The 20,183-nt window shown below is 46.4% G+C and overlaps 1 pseudogene; it reads right to left on the bottom strand.

Moving 5' to 3' along the window:
- Positions 1-14,050: 14,050 nt before the first annotated feature.
- On the bottom strand, positions 14,051-19,880 carry LOC146187331 (uncharacterized; annotated as a pseudogene).
- Between the last annotated feature and the right edge of the window lie 303 nt (positions 19,881-20,183).

Genomic DNA, 20,183 nt, shown 5'->3' with positions numbered 1-20,183 from the left:
GGTCATCTTTCTCATACAAGTTTTCTACTGGGCCTGCTTACACCGGTACAGGACGTACGCACCCTAACCAATACAGAGGCCCACGCCGGTCGGGATCCAGCCTGGATACTAGAGGCTCACAGGCTAGCAACGCCTGGGTAGATTATCTGCCCACAAGGCGAACTTTGATCCGAGTGATAGGAACTTCCGCTCGTTCTCAGGCAAGTGAATTGATTGCGGCGTAGGGGAGGCGTCATTTTAGTGATTGTGTTTTGGTACGCAGACACCAAAGGAGATGCCTAAGTTACTGCCGCCATATCAATCCGGTGTTCTGATATGCAAAGCGAAGGCATTTTGTAGTCGGTGTCTGGCTGTATTCAGTGGAGCTGCTTGTAGCTGTACTTTGAGTTGTACCACAAACTTAACACGAATGATGGAAAGCGTGCCTTGAACTGCCACCAGAACCGCTAAGCAATAGACATTGGTGCGTTTATGGCAGCTGACTGTAGCTGGGGATCAGGTCACTTTCACCGCTTTTTTTTCAACTGTAGCCGATCGCCACGTAGAAAGTGCACTCGTTACGTAGCCGTTTTTCCGTGTTTTGCTCTCCTATGCAGCCTCGCACACCAGAACAACGCGTTGGCGTCTTAGTACCCTGGCAACTCGATGTTGCGCGCTAAAATTTCTCTGCTCGTGTGCCTCGCAGGAAATCGGGGTATAATTTCATGCCAGATATTCATTTGTTATCAAACCTCACTGTCTGCCCAAAGTCGTTTTTTCCTCACTGCTTGTGCTCTTTATCCGTCATTGATTATCTCACAATACGCGTTACTTTCCAGGAATTTTAATAAGAAGCGCACGTCCATGGCCAGAACATGTATTTTTAGATCCGCAAAACTCGGACGCGCGTGAGCGACGCAAGCCTGGAACGCAATTTTTGGTTCACAGGATAGAAAGCAGCAACGTGTCGTCCGGACGCCTGATGCCGCATCTACGTGTGAAATTTACAACAACGCCTACGTAACGAGCGTGCTTTACATGGTGATTGCGCTCAGTCTAAAAAGCAATCAAAGCGATCTGCACATCCGCCATTTCCGCCCCGTTCAACGCACCGGGAGCATTATTGCGCAATAGATTACCGCCACTTTGGGGCGCTGGAGACAGTCCAATTCAGGTTTTCCGTCACTCATGTTAAGTCTATGGGTGGCTATTCATGGATATGCGAACAAGAGAGGCGGAACATAATGAAAAAGGCAACAAAATAGCATCAATATTCCTGCATTTTTTTTACCATTTCACCTCATGGTTTTGTCAAATGCTAAAACATTGAAATTTGTTCCGCCCTGTATTATTACGGTTAAAATAAATTGGCAGTAGCATAGCTCGGCTATGCCAGGATATACGCAGCGTTTGCTAAGTTTCAGCTGGGTATTCTTAGTTTTCGCAGCACGTTTAACCTTCTTATGTTTGCTCTTCGTACGCTCAACCGCCAAATGCCGGGCAACTACTTCAGGATCCGATGAGTTAAGCGTCTTCGCTTTTCTGAACCGCTGACCAACTATTGCACTCTCCTTCTCTATGGCTATACCATACTGCCAAAATCCCCACTATAGGGAACCTGCACTGCATAGGTAGCGCTGCAATTATCCCGCAGCGTCACTGAATAAGTGCTGCTGTTAGCCGCTTGGTTAGCGATAAACGACCTAGCATGTTCAGCAGCATTATAGATACGCGTGTGACAGATAACGTTCTTTCCCAGGCGCTCTAGATGTAGCCCAGTTAACTGACACACGCCACGCAAAGCTACGACAGAGCGTGCAATATGATCCCTGTAAGCTCAAGTAAGTGGCGTGAAAACGCCCTAAAACACCGCATCAGAAGTATTTGCTCTTCTCACAAGGATATGTGTTACGGCGCGGTGATCGGCACAGCAAACTTCATTGCAGGTTGCCTATATATATACCGGGTGTCCCAGCTAACTTGAACCAAGGGTTACAAAATAATATATTTGAGGTAGGACAGTGAAACCAGCTGCATAGAACTGCCAGCCTCCTTGTGCACCACCGGCAATGTTTTGTTTAGCGATTACTTCATTGGCTAATTACGTTAACTTTTCTAACTTACTAAATATTCAACTTAGACCAAGAATGTGAATTGGAAGGTTGTAGAGCACCTTCAGAAATCCCCAATCCATTAAAGGCGATAAAGAAAGTCTCACGTGTATTTTTTTTTTCAGGCTGAAAAGAAAGCCCGCGAAATAAAAATATTACTACGTGACTAGCGCATTTGAGCGCCACGATCGTGGTGCTCTAAGCCGTGGTTTGAGCGAACGAAATCAGCTGCGGCCGTGACCCGATGGTCCAGTTGCATTGGCAGGCTGAAAGGTTGGCGATGGTTGGTTGCGAGCTCGAGCTCACCCTTCGCCACCGAGATATTGACCTGGGGCCGAATTACGGACTCCGCTCACAAGTTTGTGAGCGTGACGTCAAAATTACGAAGCTGTGACGCAGCCTTGAGACGTCAATCGTGACGAGTATGCGAAATCGTCCAATTACCAGCGACTTTTAGCGTGGCTCCGCCCTAGTAGTCCCGAATCCTCGGCAAACATTGATGCCACAGTGTGGCACAAAACTGAGCAGGGACCGTCTCCTAACTTTTTCTAACACGACGCAACTAATACGCAATAAATAAAACAAACAAAGGTTTATTTTGTCAAGATACTATTTTTAGTATTGATTAACATTGAGCTCAAGTTGAAGCGTTCTTAGTTTTGTAGTTATACTTGCTATTAGGGAACTTTTGTTGCCGCGAGGGTGCGCGGGCGGCGTCATGGCGTGCACATGGCGGCCTGCAAGGAAACAGCTGATTCCCCGAGAAGGTGCTGCTTTTTTTAGCGTCGTCGGTAATCGAAGTGCCGTGCAAGTGCCGTGAGCATGCTGAAAATCTAATAGAATGCAGTCGAAGTTCAGGGCCTGCAGCGATAAAATTTCATGGAGCGCTTGACACGGAAATAGACAAAGACAACTTGCGAAGGTGTTTTCGGTCGGCGCCTACTAGTATCGATGAGAAAAGTGCTGAAAGTGCAACGTGCAGGCTCCGTGGTTCTATTTGTTTCTCTTTAGGAAATACAAAACGACTGTGAAGCATGTAGTGTAGGCCAAAATGAAGCTCTGTCCTTGCATGATCATCTGTTTGTATGTAGCTGGATAGTTTAGGAAAGAACATGATCATGGGAATGCTTCCACCCCTGCCGTGACTAAACCCGAAGCCTTCATTCACTGCAGTGCCACCGCGAGAAGGCTTTCGATGTAGCTTTCATTGTAGTGTGCTCTGTATTTTTTTTTCTTTGTTCTCATGACTGAGTTGCTTTGTTTTTGAGCGATACCTTCTGCCCACACACCATTTGCTTGATGCATATGTGATGTTTTTCTGCGTACGCTACAATCACTGTGAGCACTAAAACTCGCAATATTATGCATTCAATTTGTCAGCTTTACACTGTTTAGCATTAAGCAAATGCTTTCTATGCGTCCTAACAGTATATGCAGGCCTGTAGTTCTGGAAGGTTCACTAATGGAGACTACCTTATGCAAACATTGTACATAGCACTACTTGTGTCATGTTTCTGCACTGTTAAGAGCCATACTTTGTTTCCTGCTTCTGAAATGTGCCAAACCTATGACAACTACTATGCACGCCTGTAATCATTAAGCAACTATTATTTTGTGTCATGCCTCTGAGTCGCAGTTTTATGCACAATACTTTCATTTCTTGTTTCTGAAGTGTGTCAGACCTGCGATGAGTACAGTGCCAGCTTACAGGCTCTAAAAAATTATTCGTGTATGTCTTCTCTGTGTAGCACAATCGTGCAGCACGTGCAAATAACTGCCTGTGCTATTGCAGGCAGTTGGTTTCGCTGCTGCATATTCAAGCGTGTGAAACGCTGCAGGAAAATAAAGGGGCACAGTTGATACACGTGCTTCTAAAAAACTTCTGTGAGACTTTCCCATTCCGATAGGCATCACAATTGCTGCCTCGTTGTGAAACACTTTAATTATGTACTCAAACACAGGCACACACACAAACACCAACATGCACGGTTGCAAGCAACAGTGAATGGGGGGGGGGAGGTACGAAGACAAATTTGACTTGACAGATGAGGTTCGAGAAGATTCATCATTATCACAAAGGTTTCTGGCACAGACATGAAACGAGAAGGCGCTGCACTTGGCTGCCTGCGATGAGTTGGTCAGCTACGTGTGGTATATCATAGGCGATTGTTGTGCTGGCATTGACGCCGCAGCTGTTGCCGTACCATGGGCAGCTGTGCCAGCCAGCTCTGGTGGCAGGTTCTGTGGAACAGGCTAACATGATTCTGTATGGCTTTTTCCTAGAGGTATGCATGGCAATAGTGATCCCACTTCCAAGTAGCCGGTACACAGATGTGACCCTTTCTTGTCCAAGCCAGCAGCACCCTCTTCGTCTGCAGGCAGGAAGACATCCAAAGAAGTTATGCAACACGGCACATGTTACACGCTCTGGCTGGTAGAGGAGCGTCTAGTATTTTTGCAAGCACTGGAAGCGGCTCTTCAGCACGCCTACGCAGTTATCCACCATTAACCTTGTAGAGGTGTATGCCTTGTTCTATAGCCGTTATGGAGAGTCCGGACCGGAATGCCATGACATTGGCAGCCATGTCTCCAACAGGTGCCCCTTTCACCAGCATAACCGAAAATGGCACGCTGTTAAGCACATTCTTCGTCGTTGTCGACCTCAACAGCCTCATAAACTGACACAATGGAAGAGTCGCATCAAGTAGCTCATTGCCAGGTCTTGCTGACGATGACATTCATGGGAGTGCAGACAATGAATGATTGAAAGTTTCAGCAACACTGCTGTAAGGACAGCCTTGCACTTCATATCGGTATAAATGGTGCCCCATTCCTACTCAATACAGGCATCAAACACACGCATTCCCATATTCGTTTCTTACGTAGGCATTTCAAAAATGTACGACGTGTCTTACGTTTCAGCTTTTATAAAAGCCCAAGAACGGCAATACATGTGAGGCATGTGGAGCCTACCGTAACTTATCTTGCAAAGAGCAGCACGGCTCACTGTCGTGAATTCGACGCCTCGCAGAAGGCCTTCCTCGGCCTGTGTCATGCCTGTGTGCAGCCGAGAAGGCCGCCAGAAGAAAGCATCATGCCAAGATACCACGTAGGGAGGTTCATGGCCCAAATCATGTCGGCATCTCATATCTGAAAACAGGGACATCACAAGGCTACTCGTAGACGCCCGATGGGCCTGTCACTGTCCTATATCCTTCTCGAGTAGCAACATGCGTCGAAACATCTCGCCCGGCACGTCAAACAGTCTTCGTACACCGTCCTTTGCCGATGATCGCGTCGGGGCGCCGCCGCTACCGCCTCACGAGAACGCCGGCCGCCGCATAGACCGCCGCCATTTTTCCTTTGTGAGCGCGCTCACAAACGAGTTGTGAGCGGCTCGCGTCGCTCACATCCCCCGCTCACAATTGGCCCGTAGTCGACGTCACCACTTCAAGTGTGTTCATGACGTAAACAGCAGACGTCGATGATGTAAAGGACGGCCACTCCCACCGTTTTGCCGCTGGCCAATAGGAAGATTGTGAGTGTGAGTGTGATTGTGAGTGTGAGCCGTCTGTAATACGGCCCCTGCGCACACCAGCAGCCTGCGTCACGATAGGCGGATGGTGATAAAGAACCAGCAAATGAAGGTACGAGCACGAATCTCAGTCGAATCAAATGATGTCGTTTCACCCCTTTACGCAAGCCTGTACGCGCAGATGTAGTGGCTGATCCTTTATCGTTCATCCGCTTGTCGTGATGTTCGCTGATGGGAGAGAAGGTGATGCAAAGGCCTCGTCAGAATCTCAGTTGTAACGGCTCACCGCGGTCGCTGCTACATGCACCGTCACGTGCGCCGGCTAGCTGACGCAGGTGAAGAAACCACCGCAAGCATATCCGCCTGCCACTCCAACGTGGCCGATGACGCCCGACCTCAGGTTATTTCGTTCACTCAAACCACGACTGAGAGCACCGCAATTGCTACGCGCAAATGCGCTAGTCACATGATTTTATTTGTATTTCCCGGGCCTTTTTTTTTAGCCTGGAAAAAAAGATACACGTGAAGCTTTATTATCGCAGTTAATGGAATGGGGGTTTCTGAAGGTGCTCTCCAACTTTGCAATTCACATTTACTGTCTAAAATCATTGTTTAGTAAATTAGAAAACTTAACATAATTAATTAATTGCAAAACAAAAAAAAAATGCCTGTGGTGCGCAAAGCGGCTGGCAGTTGCATGCAGCTAGTTTCCATGGCCTACCTAACATATTTTATATTTTAATCCTTGCTTCAAGTTAGCTGCACATGTTTTCAGCGCTTGTGCGGCTATGAAGCGGCTGCAGCCCAGCATCAGACTTGGCTACTACTCAACGGAGGCGCACAGATGGGCACGGGCCGGGGCCAGTGCGTCCATATACCTTGGTGCGTCTGCCGCGGTTAAGACGTCACTCCGCTGGAATGCACACACCGGCGAGGCGCGTGCGCGGCGGTGGCGGAGAGCGCGGTTCCGGCGCACCAGAATCGTGCGTGTGAAGTCACTGCTCCTGCCGCTTGCGCAGCTCGGCTCTTCATGAGACACGGGAAAATGCTAAACTTCAGAAAGTGTAGCTAACGCTACAAAAACTGGCTACGTGTACACAACCATCTGGAGAAAAGAACAAGAGATTACAAAACAATTTAGAGTCAGCAAGCACAGCAACCTGGTAAGAGGTACTGTGTCGGCTGCTGCGGCCGATAAAACATGACAGCATGGGTGCAGGGGAAGGAAATTCGGGCTTTATTCCGCGCTAGTTTTATAACCACTACTGGAAAGACGGGTTACCTCATCTCCTAGAGAAGCCGATTGTGCGCGTATGCCCCGTGGCTTCCGGGACAATAATTCAGCTACCGATACATCCACCTTCGTTCGGAAATAAAAAAAAAAAACGAACGCTCGGTTACAAACAAATCTGAATGTTGCATGCCGCTCGCACAGATGCCTCGTTGACTTCACTTGCATAGAAAATTTAAGGCGCTTGCACAAAGACCTTGTTCAACGTGAGGCGCCCAGGTGGTGCTCTTTGTCTTGTTGACCGCCTTAGTGCTGTTGCTAAAGGTGCAGTGCGCGCGGGACCCTGCGTTGGGAGCACTGTGCCGAACTGTGGCACGGTGGTACGCGACTACGGTGGATCAGTGCGGCCCGAGGTTGCCGAATCGGTCGAGCTGTCTGCGTCGTCGACGAAGTCCGGAAGTTCCTTCTGAAAGCGTTCGCTGGTCGGCAGCAGGTGCCGCCGGTTGCGTCGCAGTATTGCATTTTCGGTGAAGATGTCGTTAGACCTTGGTAACATATACTGACGCAAAAATTGAGTTTTCGGTTATCACGTTCTCTTCCTCATCCGAACGATGTCGCCTTTCTTTAGAGGAACCAGCGGCCGATTGAGGCTTTTGGCCTGGGGATGCTTGTACACCTGGTGTTCGATACTACAGCGCAAGTCGGGCAATGGGTGCGACGCTGGCGGTCCTCAAGGATCTCTGCAGGTGTTTGGCCGCACCCTAGGGGTTTGGACCTGTAAGCAAGAAGTCCCAACTAGAAATCTTGTTAAGTTCAGTGCGTTTCTTTAGAATAAGCATTACAATTCGCACACCCTTTTCACGAGACCATATCATTGAGAAAACTGTGGACTTGGGGTGGTGTGTTTGAAATCATGTCGCTTTGCACAGGCAGCGAAGTCATTACTTGCGAACTGCGGATCGTTCCCTGTGCATACCTCCATTGGTATAAAGTAGCGCGTAAAAATTGTGCTAGTTGATTCAATGACGCTCCTCACTGACAAGTCGTTTAGCGGTTCTACTTCGGGGAAGTTTGACAATGCATCGCATAAACACAAGTGTGATTTCCCGCGGTACTGGAAGATGTCGATGACCGCTCGGTACCATGGGCTTTTCAGGCACAGGGAGCATTTTCTATGGCTCTCTTTTGGCTGTATGCGTATTGCATACATAACCTACACTTTTTAACATACGCATCAATGTCACAGTTATTTCCAGGCCAGAAAACTAGACGTGATGTGAGTTTGTTCTTATTAATGCCCATATTACCATGATGAATTTTTTCTAAAATTTCCCGTTGCAAGCAAGTTGGTATTATAAACTTGCAGCCTTTCAGCAAGACGCCTCTACCTTCAAACAGCTAATCTTCGCTTGACATCAGCGGCACTTAGATAGCAATACCATCACTTAGGCATTTTAGCACGGAGCTTAGATAAGGATCGTTCCTCGTCGCTGAGGCCAGCCGATTCCATGTGTCGTCCCTGACAAGCCTGCAAACCACACTTACAGCGTGAACTACCACGTCATCACTCTGGTTGCTCGTGTCGTACTTGGCAGGGGCCCTTTATAGTATGTTGGCGAGCAGAAATTTTTTTCCTGCAACGAACCATATTGTCATGTCATAACGCATCAGCCTACGAAAGAACCGCTGCAGTCTTGGCAGTGTATTGCCAACTGCTTTTTGTAGATGGCAACTAATGGGCGGTGGTCTGTTTGCACAATAACCTGCCGACCGTATACAAAGTGATGAACCTTTTCGCACCCCTATACCATAGCCATGGCATTGCTGCCTTCTCTTTTTCAGAATACCGTGCTGCGCATCAGTGATCACTTTGGAACCATAAGCCACTAGTTTCCAGGAATCGCTATGACGCTGCAATAAAGCTGCGGCAATCCCATTCGGTGATGCATCACAGGACACTTAGGTCGGCTTCTTTGGGTCAAGCATTGACAGGAGCGGTTGTTTGCTCATGCTATTGCTTAGCAGTTTCCATTCACTCGCTTAGTTATCTGTCCATTCGTAAACTGTGTCTTTTCTAATAAGGCTCCTGAGAAGTGTTCTTTGCGCTAGCATGGGTAAAATGTTTCCAAAATAGTTCAAGACCCCGAGCATTTCCAACATACTTTTCACTAGTGAAGAGCTTGGTGGTATACCTTCTGCACTGATAACGTCGCCTAAGAACTCAATTTCATTAACGCCAACTGTGTATTCTCACAATGAAATGTGAAACCGGACTGCTCAGCTGCTGGCAGCGCTGACCGCAGGTGTTCGTCGTGCTCCTGGCGGGAGGTGCCCCAGAACATTATGTCGTCCACGTGTACTTTCCCGCAGGAAAGTGATTAAAAAATTTCATTCAGTATTTTCTGAAACACTTCAGATGCTGACGAAACCGAAAAGCATCCTTAAAAAACGATATCGACCGAACGCTGTTACAAAAGTGCAAATCCTGGAGGATTCATCATGCATTGGAATCTCATGAATCTCCAAGTTTGCGTCAAGTCTGGAGAACACTATTGCACCCGCTAGCTCGGATTCAATATCTTCTCGCCTTGGCACTTCGCAGGGTTCTCACGTAATGCATTCGTTTATCTTCCTAGCGTCCATGGACACTCGGATATTGCCGTCTTTTTTTTTTTTTGCGAACGATAACGAGAGATCTCACATAGTCTGTGGCTTCTGTGACCTTGGCGATGATTAAAGCGTTTTTCATGAGTTCCAGTACTAGCCGAAGCGGTTCTCGTAGAGCCAGCAGAACACGCGTCTCACTGTTTGGACAACAGGTCTGGCGCCTTCACGCAGGGCGACGCGGTAGTGGCGTCGAACACAGCCTGTGCCGCTGAACAGGTGTTGGTAATTGCGAATTACTCTCAGAACTGTACACTGTTGCGTTGTTTACTTCCCGCGGAAGAAACCCAAGAAGCATGCTTGAAGACCAAGGATTGCTTGATTTCGTTTGCGTAGTACGAAAAAGTTGTAAACGCTCTTTCGGTTATTCAGCTCCACTTGAGTTCTGAGGACCCGCAAATGTTCAATAACGCGGCCTCCATACGACCTCAGTATCGCACTGCTCGGCCTTAATTGTGGCTTGGGGTCCATTTTCCTGTAGAGACCGAAAGGCAAATTGTTAGCTTGGGATCCCGTGTTCTTTCAACTTCACCAGCATACTGTTCATGCGTACTTCAACGGTCCTTTCCTGCTGACTTCTGACGCTGCTGACCGACGCGTCGAGTGCGTTAAAGTCTTCTTCGGATTCTTACGGTGCGTCCACCTGGTTATTTGCCTTGCGGCAAACTGCGAAATGGTTCGCTGCGTGACACTTCCTGCATGTCCGTCCGAACGCTGGGCAGCTTCGATGTGCATATGTTCGGCCTGATTTTCAGCGCTTTAATTGCTTTGACTGCGGTGTACCCTGGGTGCCTCGATGCCAGCGCACCGCCATATAGGATGGCGACAACCTCACCGGTGCCGCTATATTGAATCACACGAGATAAGCTGCGGTAGCGTTCGTAACAATATCGTTCATGCTTTCGTTGCTCCTCAGTGTGCTTTTTTATCAGTATTGCACTGTGTATCCTGTTGCTCCTAATAGCCTTTTTAAAAGCCTAGGGTCGCAGACGGAATAGCAAGACTTACTTTTTGGACCACAAGTGGTCAAGGTTGAACATTATATGTCGTCTGTCGGTTTGAAAAACGAGCTACTATTTTAATGATTCGTTGCCCACCAGGTGCTGTCGCTTCGTGCCGATGGGAAAAATTTCTTTTTTTTACGCAGAGTTACGTTTTCCACGCTTTGTTAACGGCAGCATGTCGTCAGCCTCTCGCGCGCTTTGGTCGGCTTCGCTTCCATTGTGCCGGATGTCTCCATGTGCTAAGCTCGCAACAACTGATGTCTCTCCGCTTTCGAATATTTGAAGATGTGCCTGTGGGCTATTCGTTCGTTTATTGCTGAGAAGGGTGCTGCTACATTCCTTAAAGGGCCACTGTCCAGGGAAGGCCCTTTTAAGCAAAGGAGCCCAGTGTTTCGATCAGGTACCGGATATAGTCTGTGCTAAATGCGACAATGACACGCTCGCCACAAATCATCGAAAATACAATTCAAAGCTCTCTCATGCTCTCCTCCGGGAAGCCAGCTTCCCCGTTTCCTGCGCTGGCCTGACGGGCCACAGCAATGACATACGTACCGCGAACGATGTCCATTGGTGCGTCTCGCTGACTGACGGGAGAATTATGGGTGTCTACCGCTCGCAGCGCGCTTTTCCCTCGCCACGGCCAGACTGAATCCAGCGGCGCGCGCTCCCTCGACCGTTTTTTTTTTTGCGCCCGCGGAGAGCCACGCCCCACCTCCCGCCAAACGCGGAGGAGGAAGGGGAATTTGTATTACGGAGGCTAGACGACCTCGGGCAGGAGAGTGAAAAACCTTTGCGAGGGGACGGAAGGAGAGAAGCATGACAGAATCGGGTGGTTGCGGTGGCTGTAACTGCGTTATTAGTTACTCTTTTCAAAAACATTTTGCGGCCTTGCGTTCTAGGGGCGAAGTCTCACAGTCACTGGGGAAGAAAATATTTTCGACCGGAGGGTGGACAGTGGGCCTTTAAAGGTGGCGGTTCGTATACACAAATAATCCTGCTGCATACCAACGCTGTCACAGCGCCTGCATTTCCGAGGCGCACGAAAACCGATGGCGCCTCTTTAGAGTTAGCAAGACGGCTTTCCAGAAATTGTTCGCTTGTTTAATTTTTTTTCTCTGTGCATACCAACGGAGGATTCTTGCGTGCGCTCACGTGCAGAAATCGCTTTTGTAATTGCCATATACGCACCGGTTGCTCTGCTGCGATTCCTCAGTTTGTGAAGCACGTTTCTGCAGATATTTCATCGTATTTATTTTATCAAGCCCATATGTACTCCTTACTAGTCACTCTATAATCTACACAGAAGGCGGTGCATTTTAGGTCAATAATTAAACTCTGACAATTATTTTCTTAACCGAAATAAAGATTATCGGCATTAAAATGTAATGAAGTGCGGCAAAAAATTGACATGAGAGGTTTAGTTTAAGAACAGCAATTTTAACGATGTCTACGCATAGATTTCTTACATTGCCTACAAAAGTGCCGTGAGGATAGGCTAGTCTATTCGAAAATTAAGTGCTGCCTAAAGTTTAGCCACATTAATGTTCCAAACAAATATGTATTATAACTTCAGGCTCTCCCCTAGCAGACAATACAGACAGAGAAACAAGTCGCTGTATATTATTTCTTCATTGTCAAGTGCAATTGGATATGGCGAAAAACGCAACATACAATAGACGTACACAAGGCAGATGAACATAAAAACGTTCTACGTACAGTGAGGTGCGACGTTAAAAGAAAAAGAAAAAAGGATCATGAAAAAAGATGCAAGCTACGAAATAAGCAAACAAGACATAGGGGAAAAATTACTTTTGACAGTGTGGTCTAAGCTTCGCAACAAGAAACCAGAACATAAAAAACGTTGCAAATAAATAACAAAAATGAAAGGTAGGGTTGCAAAAAAGCTCATATTTCGTAACATTTAAAGCAATTTACTCTCTTCTTAATGGGCTGAAACGTGGAGGCTAACCAAGAGAGTTCTACTTCAGTTGAGGACAACCCAGAGGGATATGGAACGAAAAATGGTAGGGGTAACATTAAGAGATAGGAAGCGTGCAGAGTGGGTCAGAGAAATAACTCAAGTTAATGACATTCTAGTGGAAATTAAGAAGAAGAAATGGGTACGGGCAGGACATGTAGTGAGAAGAGAGGATAACCGATGGTCGCTTAAGGTGACAAACTGGATTCCAAGGGAAGGAAAACGTAGCAGGGGGCGGCAGAAAGTTAGGTGGGCGGATGAGGTAAAGAAGTTCGCAGGGGTCAAGTGGATGCAGCTAGCACAGAACTGGGTTAAGTGGAGAAATATGGGAGAGGCCTTCGCCCTGCAGTGGGTATAGTCAGGCTGATGATGATGATGATGACTCTAGACAAGTTGACGCCAACCAGAGTCTTGCGGCCCTATCCTTGATCTGATTCATTCGGTTCGCTCAGCCAGCGGAGGTATATACGCAGTTGCATGACAACAAAACGGCACAACAGTTTTATAATGCTTCTGTGGCTAGTGCACTCATTAGGTAGCAGAGAACCTGATAACTCAATAAGGCTTGTCACTGTCTTGATTGGCTGACGGAAACGACAATTATATATTTGGACTAAAAACTTCGTAAACACACATTCAGAGGGAGAAACGAACTGCTGTACTGCATGGCTTACATACACCTGATTCCTATAACTTTGATCGTACTCCTTGCACAAGGGCATGCTCATAGGAACGTCACCATCACTGACGACCTCAGGGCAGGCAGAGCATGGTTTCCTAGTAGAGGAAAAAGGCTTTGCCAAATAGCTTGCCAAGTGAGCAACGTTATCACTTTTTATTCGAGACAGTGGCTCTACTTCTGCGCAGTCATCATCGTATGTGGTTTCTTTGAATTCATGCTGTACTTCTAGAATCTGCAAAAAGAAATCCACTAAGTTGTTGCTGCCATCAGCTTCATAACCAGAGCTCTTAGGTATACTTTGGGGAACTCAAACAATTCTGAGTGAATTTTTGACATCATATGCCCTGACACGGGAGAAATCATCCAGATCACTGCAAACGAATTATCAATGCAGTCTTGAGACAATCGTCCTCTTAAGAAGAATGCGTAGCCACACTCGTTCAGCAGAAACTCGTGAAGTTTAAGCACTACAGCAGTGGACATTAGCACCCCTATTAGATATGGTTTCTACACTTTTTTTGATGACAATGCCTAAACTATCGGTGACTTCAACAGCGAGTTTGATAGTGGAAAATAATCTCTTCATATTTAGTTTCATTTGATAAGCTGAGGGTAACAACAGGGCGCCTCGCAGTCACGATAGTGTATCACTTGAAAATCACCTCACAAATGCAGGCTGTTGTTCCAGACTCGGGTGACAGCTTCTTCCGCTCTGCAAAGTACCTGATAGTGGCAGGTGCTTGTCGGAATAACTGACTTCTTTTTTGTGAAGGGGCTATTGGAAATGTACAGCGCACTTAGGTTAGGTGCCACCTTCAACTACTCTGTCCAACTTCAGCACAGCATCTATGTACTGAATCGGCAAATCAGTGCTGGGTGAATTGTATTTCGCACTGTTTTTTTTCACTCAATTTCATCTGGTCTTTTCGCACGAGGTGCCCTGTGATATATTGTAGTTCAAGTGAAGTGTCTGGCATAAAAAACAGCGGCATAGAATTGTCATATGGATTGGGAATAGTGCATGTAGTGACAGAGGAGCGGGAGCTAGACAGGTTTAAGCTACGCCACATCGCACGGCTGGAGCTGCCCATGTCGCATGCCACCTACAGCACATGCAAACAAATTTCTGTGCAAGTGTTATTTAGGTGGAAGAGAATATCTCTCAACTTTTCTCCGTTCACAAAAGCACATCCATAATTATAAGCAATTACTTGCTTCCAGCGCGTGTTAAGACCTCCAACCATGAAGACGAACGTACGATTTGTTGCTTGGTCGGGTTCAGGGAGCGCCAGTTTGCCAAGAAAGCCATCACCACTTCGATCTAGCTCAACACCCTTCCGAATCTCAATTTAATCCAGAAATAACGCAGTCTTTTTCAATGTTTGACATTACAGCCACCTTTACCTTCACCATGTTGATAATTTCAATAAATACCCGGGCTTTCAAGTATCCCTCTTGAAGAAAATTTGGTTTCCTTGTTCTAAAATCAAATCGCAACCTGCAGAGCCACAACCAAATTTCAGGTGCAGTGATGTTTTGATGGTTTCTATGCTATTTAGCACTATGTATCTGTCTCTTTCCTTTCAGAGGAGCCTTCTGGTCCCTTTAAAAAAGTTCAAATTTTTGGTGAGCGTAGAGAAACCTCTTTCCGGACGCTTAGTTTTTCTGTTTGCGATTTTCAACTTCTTTTTCGCTGAAAACAAGCTTTCATGAAACTCAGCGTTTTTCTTTCATGTCTTGCAAAGCCTTTCGTCACGGTGTTTCAAGCGACACTAACTTAACAGCCAGGCTCTCAAGACTAACCACTGTTGACCTTCAGGCGCAAATATCAGGCACTTCACATGCATTCTCAGTATTCAGTTTAACGCTTAAGTTAACTCTGCTGTCTAAACACAACTTACGCGAGCTACTTTACAAAACAAACGCCAGTGCTTTCCGCAAAAGCATCAAACAAAAGCGCGATGTTATGATTCTTTGCGAATTCACGATACCTACAGCAGCGTCGTACAGAACCATATTTTAATTGCAAAGTATCGTTTGATAAGATTAAACTCGTTTGCAGCTTACCCCGAAGATATATGAGCTGTCAGTTGTTTTGCACCGATGCCGCTTAACTTGTGCCTCCCACTTCCATCTCCGTTCCGAGTCCCGGGGGACGCGAAAACAGCGTAACCCTTCACGCGTTCACCCGGTTCATATTGGCGCCCGACAGACCGTGATTTTGGCTCGGTAGAGTTAACAAGCATGTCAGTCGTACGGTCGAACGCATTCAAAGTAAAACCACCCGGGAGTCGTCAGCGGGTACTGTGCAGCGAACAGCCCAAGCTCTTCTGCTTGTGTCGAGCAACTGCGACCGCTCCGACGTCGCAGTTAGCCAGAAGTGGCGTGGGGCTGGTCAAAGGTTGGCACCACCCTTAACAGCGGTGCTGGAATCAAGGCACATTAGGTGTACCCGGGACAGCGCTTTCCTTTCGCACCAAATCCACTGTTTGCTGCGGGCGCTCACTCCACATCTTTTGGCGCTCAGCCGTCCTTTCAGCGGCCTTGCAGATTTCCTCTTTTTTCAAGCTGAGCAACTTCTCTGGCCCTTTGCTATCACTGGTGCTAAAATCTATTTGGTCTTGAATCACTGACGCTTTCAACGTGCCGAAATTGTATGACTGGGCTTGAGTCACGAATACAATGCTCACAGGGCTGACTGGAATTTCGCATTCGTTTCTTGAGGTACCGCTCATGAACTCCATTCCGTTGGGCAGTACAGTGTTCATCAAACCTTTTGATCACCGTCGCATAGCCGAGCTTGTTCTTTCCATATGCAAAGATAAATGTGTTGTAGCTGGTGTCGCCTTCCTCTCTTACGATGGTCAAAATGAACACGGCCTTCGCCTACTCCTGTCTAGGTTTGCAATTGGCTTCGAGCCACTCAAAAAAAGCTCAAACGTCTTTTGAAAGAGCTGCCAGTACTTGCTGAAATCCCCTGTCAAACGCAGCGGCTCCGGTGTGTTCAGGAATTCCATCTTGCTGGTCGGTGACGCCCCACTACAACTTGGGCTACATCCTACTCCTGACGCCATGTATCAGCTGCTGCGGCCGATAAAACGTGAAAGCACGGCTGCAGGGGAAGGAACGTCGTGTTTTATTGCGCCCTCGTTTTATAGCCTCTACTGGGAATAGGAGCGATCTCCTCTCTCAGAGAAGGCGACTGATCGCGCATGTCCCGTGGCTTCCGGGACGATGATTCAGCTACCGATATACGCATCAGTTATGGGCGTACCTTTAAGGTTAAATATGCGGCTATAGATATTTATTATCTTGAGTCTACCTAAACTGTATTATTTCCCATAGTTGCCAATAGATCGATTAGCTTCATGTATTACCTATTTACGTACAACGTTTTAGGTAAAATGCCACTCACCAACGCCCACTCCAAGCCACATTAGTCGTGACGTTATTACACAGCCAATTCCTGGAGAGCAGAGGCGTGTAACCCGACAATTATGACAGATTTGGTGACATAGTTTTGAATAATATTGTGGACGTTAAACTAGCAATGAACTGCAGTTAAATACAATAATCCGAACTCATTTAGTATATTTTGTTAACCGTGTAGGATCTAGAAAATTGATTGTTCCCCGGATATTTTATTTTCACAGCGCCAGTGATTTCAGCCTATTTTCCTTATTCCTCTCGTTGTATTTTGCGTAAGTTGTCTACACTGATCTCGGAAACCACTTTTATATCATATGATGCGGCAGGCCTTTGAGCGAAAAATCCGATTTGCTATTTGCAGCAAGCCAACGGGCTACGAATCCGTCACTCTCTTCGAGAGTACGTGACTATAGTGGTTTGTGCAGCGTTTTCTGGTTCCACATGAAATCACAACGTTACACAAAAAGACACCGTATCGTACTATGTTGCCGGACGATATATCCTGCACTTCTGTCGCTCAAAGGCGGTGCAGAACTTGGCAGAAACTAGAAACGTGAGGCCTCGAATTCATTATTGCACTTAATTTGTTGTGTTCACAAATGGACTTACTGTCTCTTCAGAATGATTTAACTAATCACACAGCAGCAAGAAACAAAGCTACTGCTTTCATTTTTCACTGATCACTGACAAAACTTAATTTAACTCTCACCAGCTATAAACGAACAGCTGCTTCTCATGTACCTTTCAAGCCCACCGTACGGTGCAGCTGGTCTTTATTGTACCAACGTGTTCTATGTTATTTCATTGTCTTTAGACATGAAAGCTGTTAGTCCCGATTTGCAGCTACAACGCGCTTGTCTTTTTTGTGGTTTTTGTGGCCTAAAGAACGCACGCTGGAAGTGTTTTGTGGTTCGCTTCTAACGCGCATTTTCTGGTTTGATTTCGTTTGTGGGGCTTAACGTCCCAAAGCGACTCGGGCTGTGTAGAGGCCGCAGAGCAGGGCTCCGGGAATTTCGACCACCTTAGGTTTATTAAAGTCCGCTGACACCGCACAGCACACGGCGTCTTGGTTTACGCATGCCCCGAAAAGCGGCCGCCGCGGGAGGGGGGGGGGGGGCAGGTTTTGATCCCGGATCCTTGGGCACAGCATTTGAACGCCTTAACCTTGCACCACCACAGTGGAACCTATATTCTAAAGCACTGTAAGCAAAATGTTCTGGTGCGAAGTTAAACAAGAAGCTAACCAGAGAACACAAACAGTAGATAATCCACGGAGAAGACACAAAGACAGGCGATAACCAACAACTACTTTATTCTTCGTCGCAACAACGCATATATAGGCTTGAGACCACCCTTGTTCAAGCATATAAGAAACCGAGATGTCACCTGGTCTAAGCTAACAATGTCGCGAGTACAGGAACCTATATTCGGCTTCGTACAGAGAAATAGAAGTGTCGCTAATACAATCTTCACCTTTTCCCTTGATATGAAAGGCTTCAAGTGCCAACCGCACGTGTTCATTTTTGCTTCTGCCAAGAATCGATGTTTTAATAAAATAGTTGTTACTTAGCGCCTGTCCAATTGTCTTGTCGGTCTCATCTGTGTATTGTCTACTGTTCGCGCCCTTCAGTTGTGTAGAAAAGCAGCAGTAAGATCGATAACATCTGCAGTAAGAAAATCTAGAGGATTTTTTCACATCCTAACAGTCTTCATTTATGCTTTCCTATCAATATTTCTTTACCATCGTTCTTCAACCGCAACACGAAGATCACTAAGCGCTAATAAACACTGGCGAAATACGTCAACGTATTCTCAGGATACTAGCTGATAACGGCCGCTTCCAGAAATGCAGCCTTGCCTAATATTCTCTTAATGTTCTTGCTTCGAGAGCGCTGCAAAGCATACAGTAAATTTGTGAGTGTTTCGCAATTCTCGGTGTTTCTAGCCAATGAAAGCGTTTTGTTATGGGCGAACTGTTCACATGACATTCAGACATACCGGCGTGATGAGGCTGCATTCACGACGAGGAAAGCGAGCCAGAGCGAACTGCATCTGAGAGTCATGGCTTCTTTCTAGAAAGTGGTCCGCTCTTGCGCTGAAAGAGACAAACATCAACGCACAAATATCGACATTGTAATAAATTAATCTTAGTGTTGCGCGCAAAAGAGGCGTCATCACGTGGATAAACGCATGTACCATTTTGTGATGGTGTAATGGCCGTTTTCAAGTTAGGAATTGTGTTCCCATCCTGATAGGTGCGCCTGACTACCCGAGCACTTCTGTCTTGTGCTTCTTTCCTTATTTGCAAAAACAGTACTCGCCACTGTTGGCGTGGTCTAGTTTGTCGCACCAATGTACATGCTGTGGCACTATTATTGCATTTTCACTGCTTTTTGTCTGGGTGATCCGTGCAAAAACGCTGGTTGTCGTCCATGGCTTTATCTATTGTCAAAAGAACAAGAAATATGCACCCTCATAAGAAGAAACTAAAATGCTGCTAATTTCCTGACGCGTAATACGATGCAGCACCAACTGGCCCCTCAAGCCGTTATTTTGATATTCTAATTAGTTTTTATCTGCTCGTAAAAATGCATCGCTGTGTTAACATTGTGAAACCAAAATTTCCTAACAAGAAAGCTAAACAGGAGATCCAGATGGATGGGTTAGCTATTTGCCTTCAGCACATACACACCACATGACGCATATACCAATCGCGCACGTTAGAGGGCATCTTAGTGTAGCAAGCTCGCTACACCCCCCCCCCCCTAACCTACACAACCCCCTCCCTTATCTCTACTCAATAAAGTTTTTCACTAACTCACTCACTCAAGGCTTCGGTTTTAAAAACCGCAAAAAGAATAGACTGTATCTCTACCTAAGCTGCCAAAATAATGTCAAATTGGTGTCAACCTAGACCGTCACTATGTGGATAATCATGCGACTATTATCAAACAATCCTCTTTAAATCTAAGGAATTTAAAACAATGCAGCCGAAATGCGTAAGTTTAATGCAAGTGGACTCCAAAATTACTGTTTTTTTATTTTTGTTTTGTGAGAAATAGATCGGACATCGGTGAGCTGTTTCCAGTACACTCGTATCTCAGCTCACCGCGGTAGGTTACATGCTTTCGCTTTAATCGGCCGATCCCTCAAACATATCCCACCAATGAACCCGAATTAAAGAAACTTCAATATGTTACACGACTGCAACGCACACTTAAAAGAATATGGTCTTCATGTGTCTAGAGCCACACTTACGGCGTCCATGTTAACTCATCCATGTTTTCGGGTGTTACGCAACACGTGTAAGTGACTGGACATCTTTTGAAACATTTTGGTTATTTGGACAGCCACTAGTTCGAAAATATGCAGGCAAATTTTTTTGCTATGCGGTAAGCATCTCAATGAGGCACAGTTATTCATACGGACTCTCTGATAGCTCTTGACGGCTATGGAATTGCCAAGGTCGTACAAACTGTGAAACAATACTATATGAAACATAAGTCATGAGGGAGTAATGATGTAAACCATTATATCTAAGAAGCACTAACCATCGAAACCTCCGTAAGG

Source organism: Amblyomma maculatum, chromosome 6 (genome assembly GCF_055883805.1).
Source record: "Amblyomma maculatum isolate TAMU_Amacu chromosome 6, ASM5588380v1, whole genome shotgun sequence".
Lineage (NCBI taxonomy): Eukaryota > Metazoa > Arthropoda > Arachnida > Ixodida > Ixodidae > Amblyomma > Amblyomma maculatum.
The sequence above is the reverse complement of the archived record's forward strand: the minus strand, read 5'-3'. Positions and strand labels throughout refer to the sequence as shown.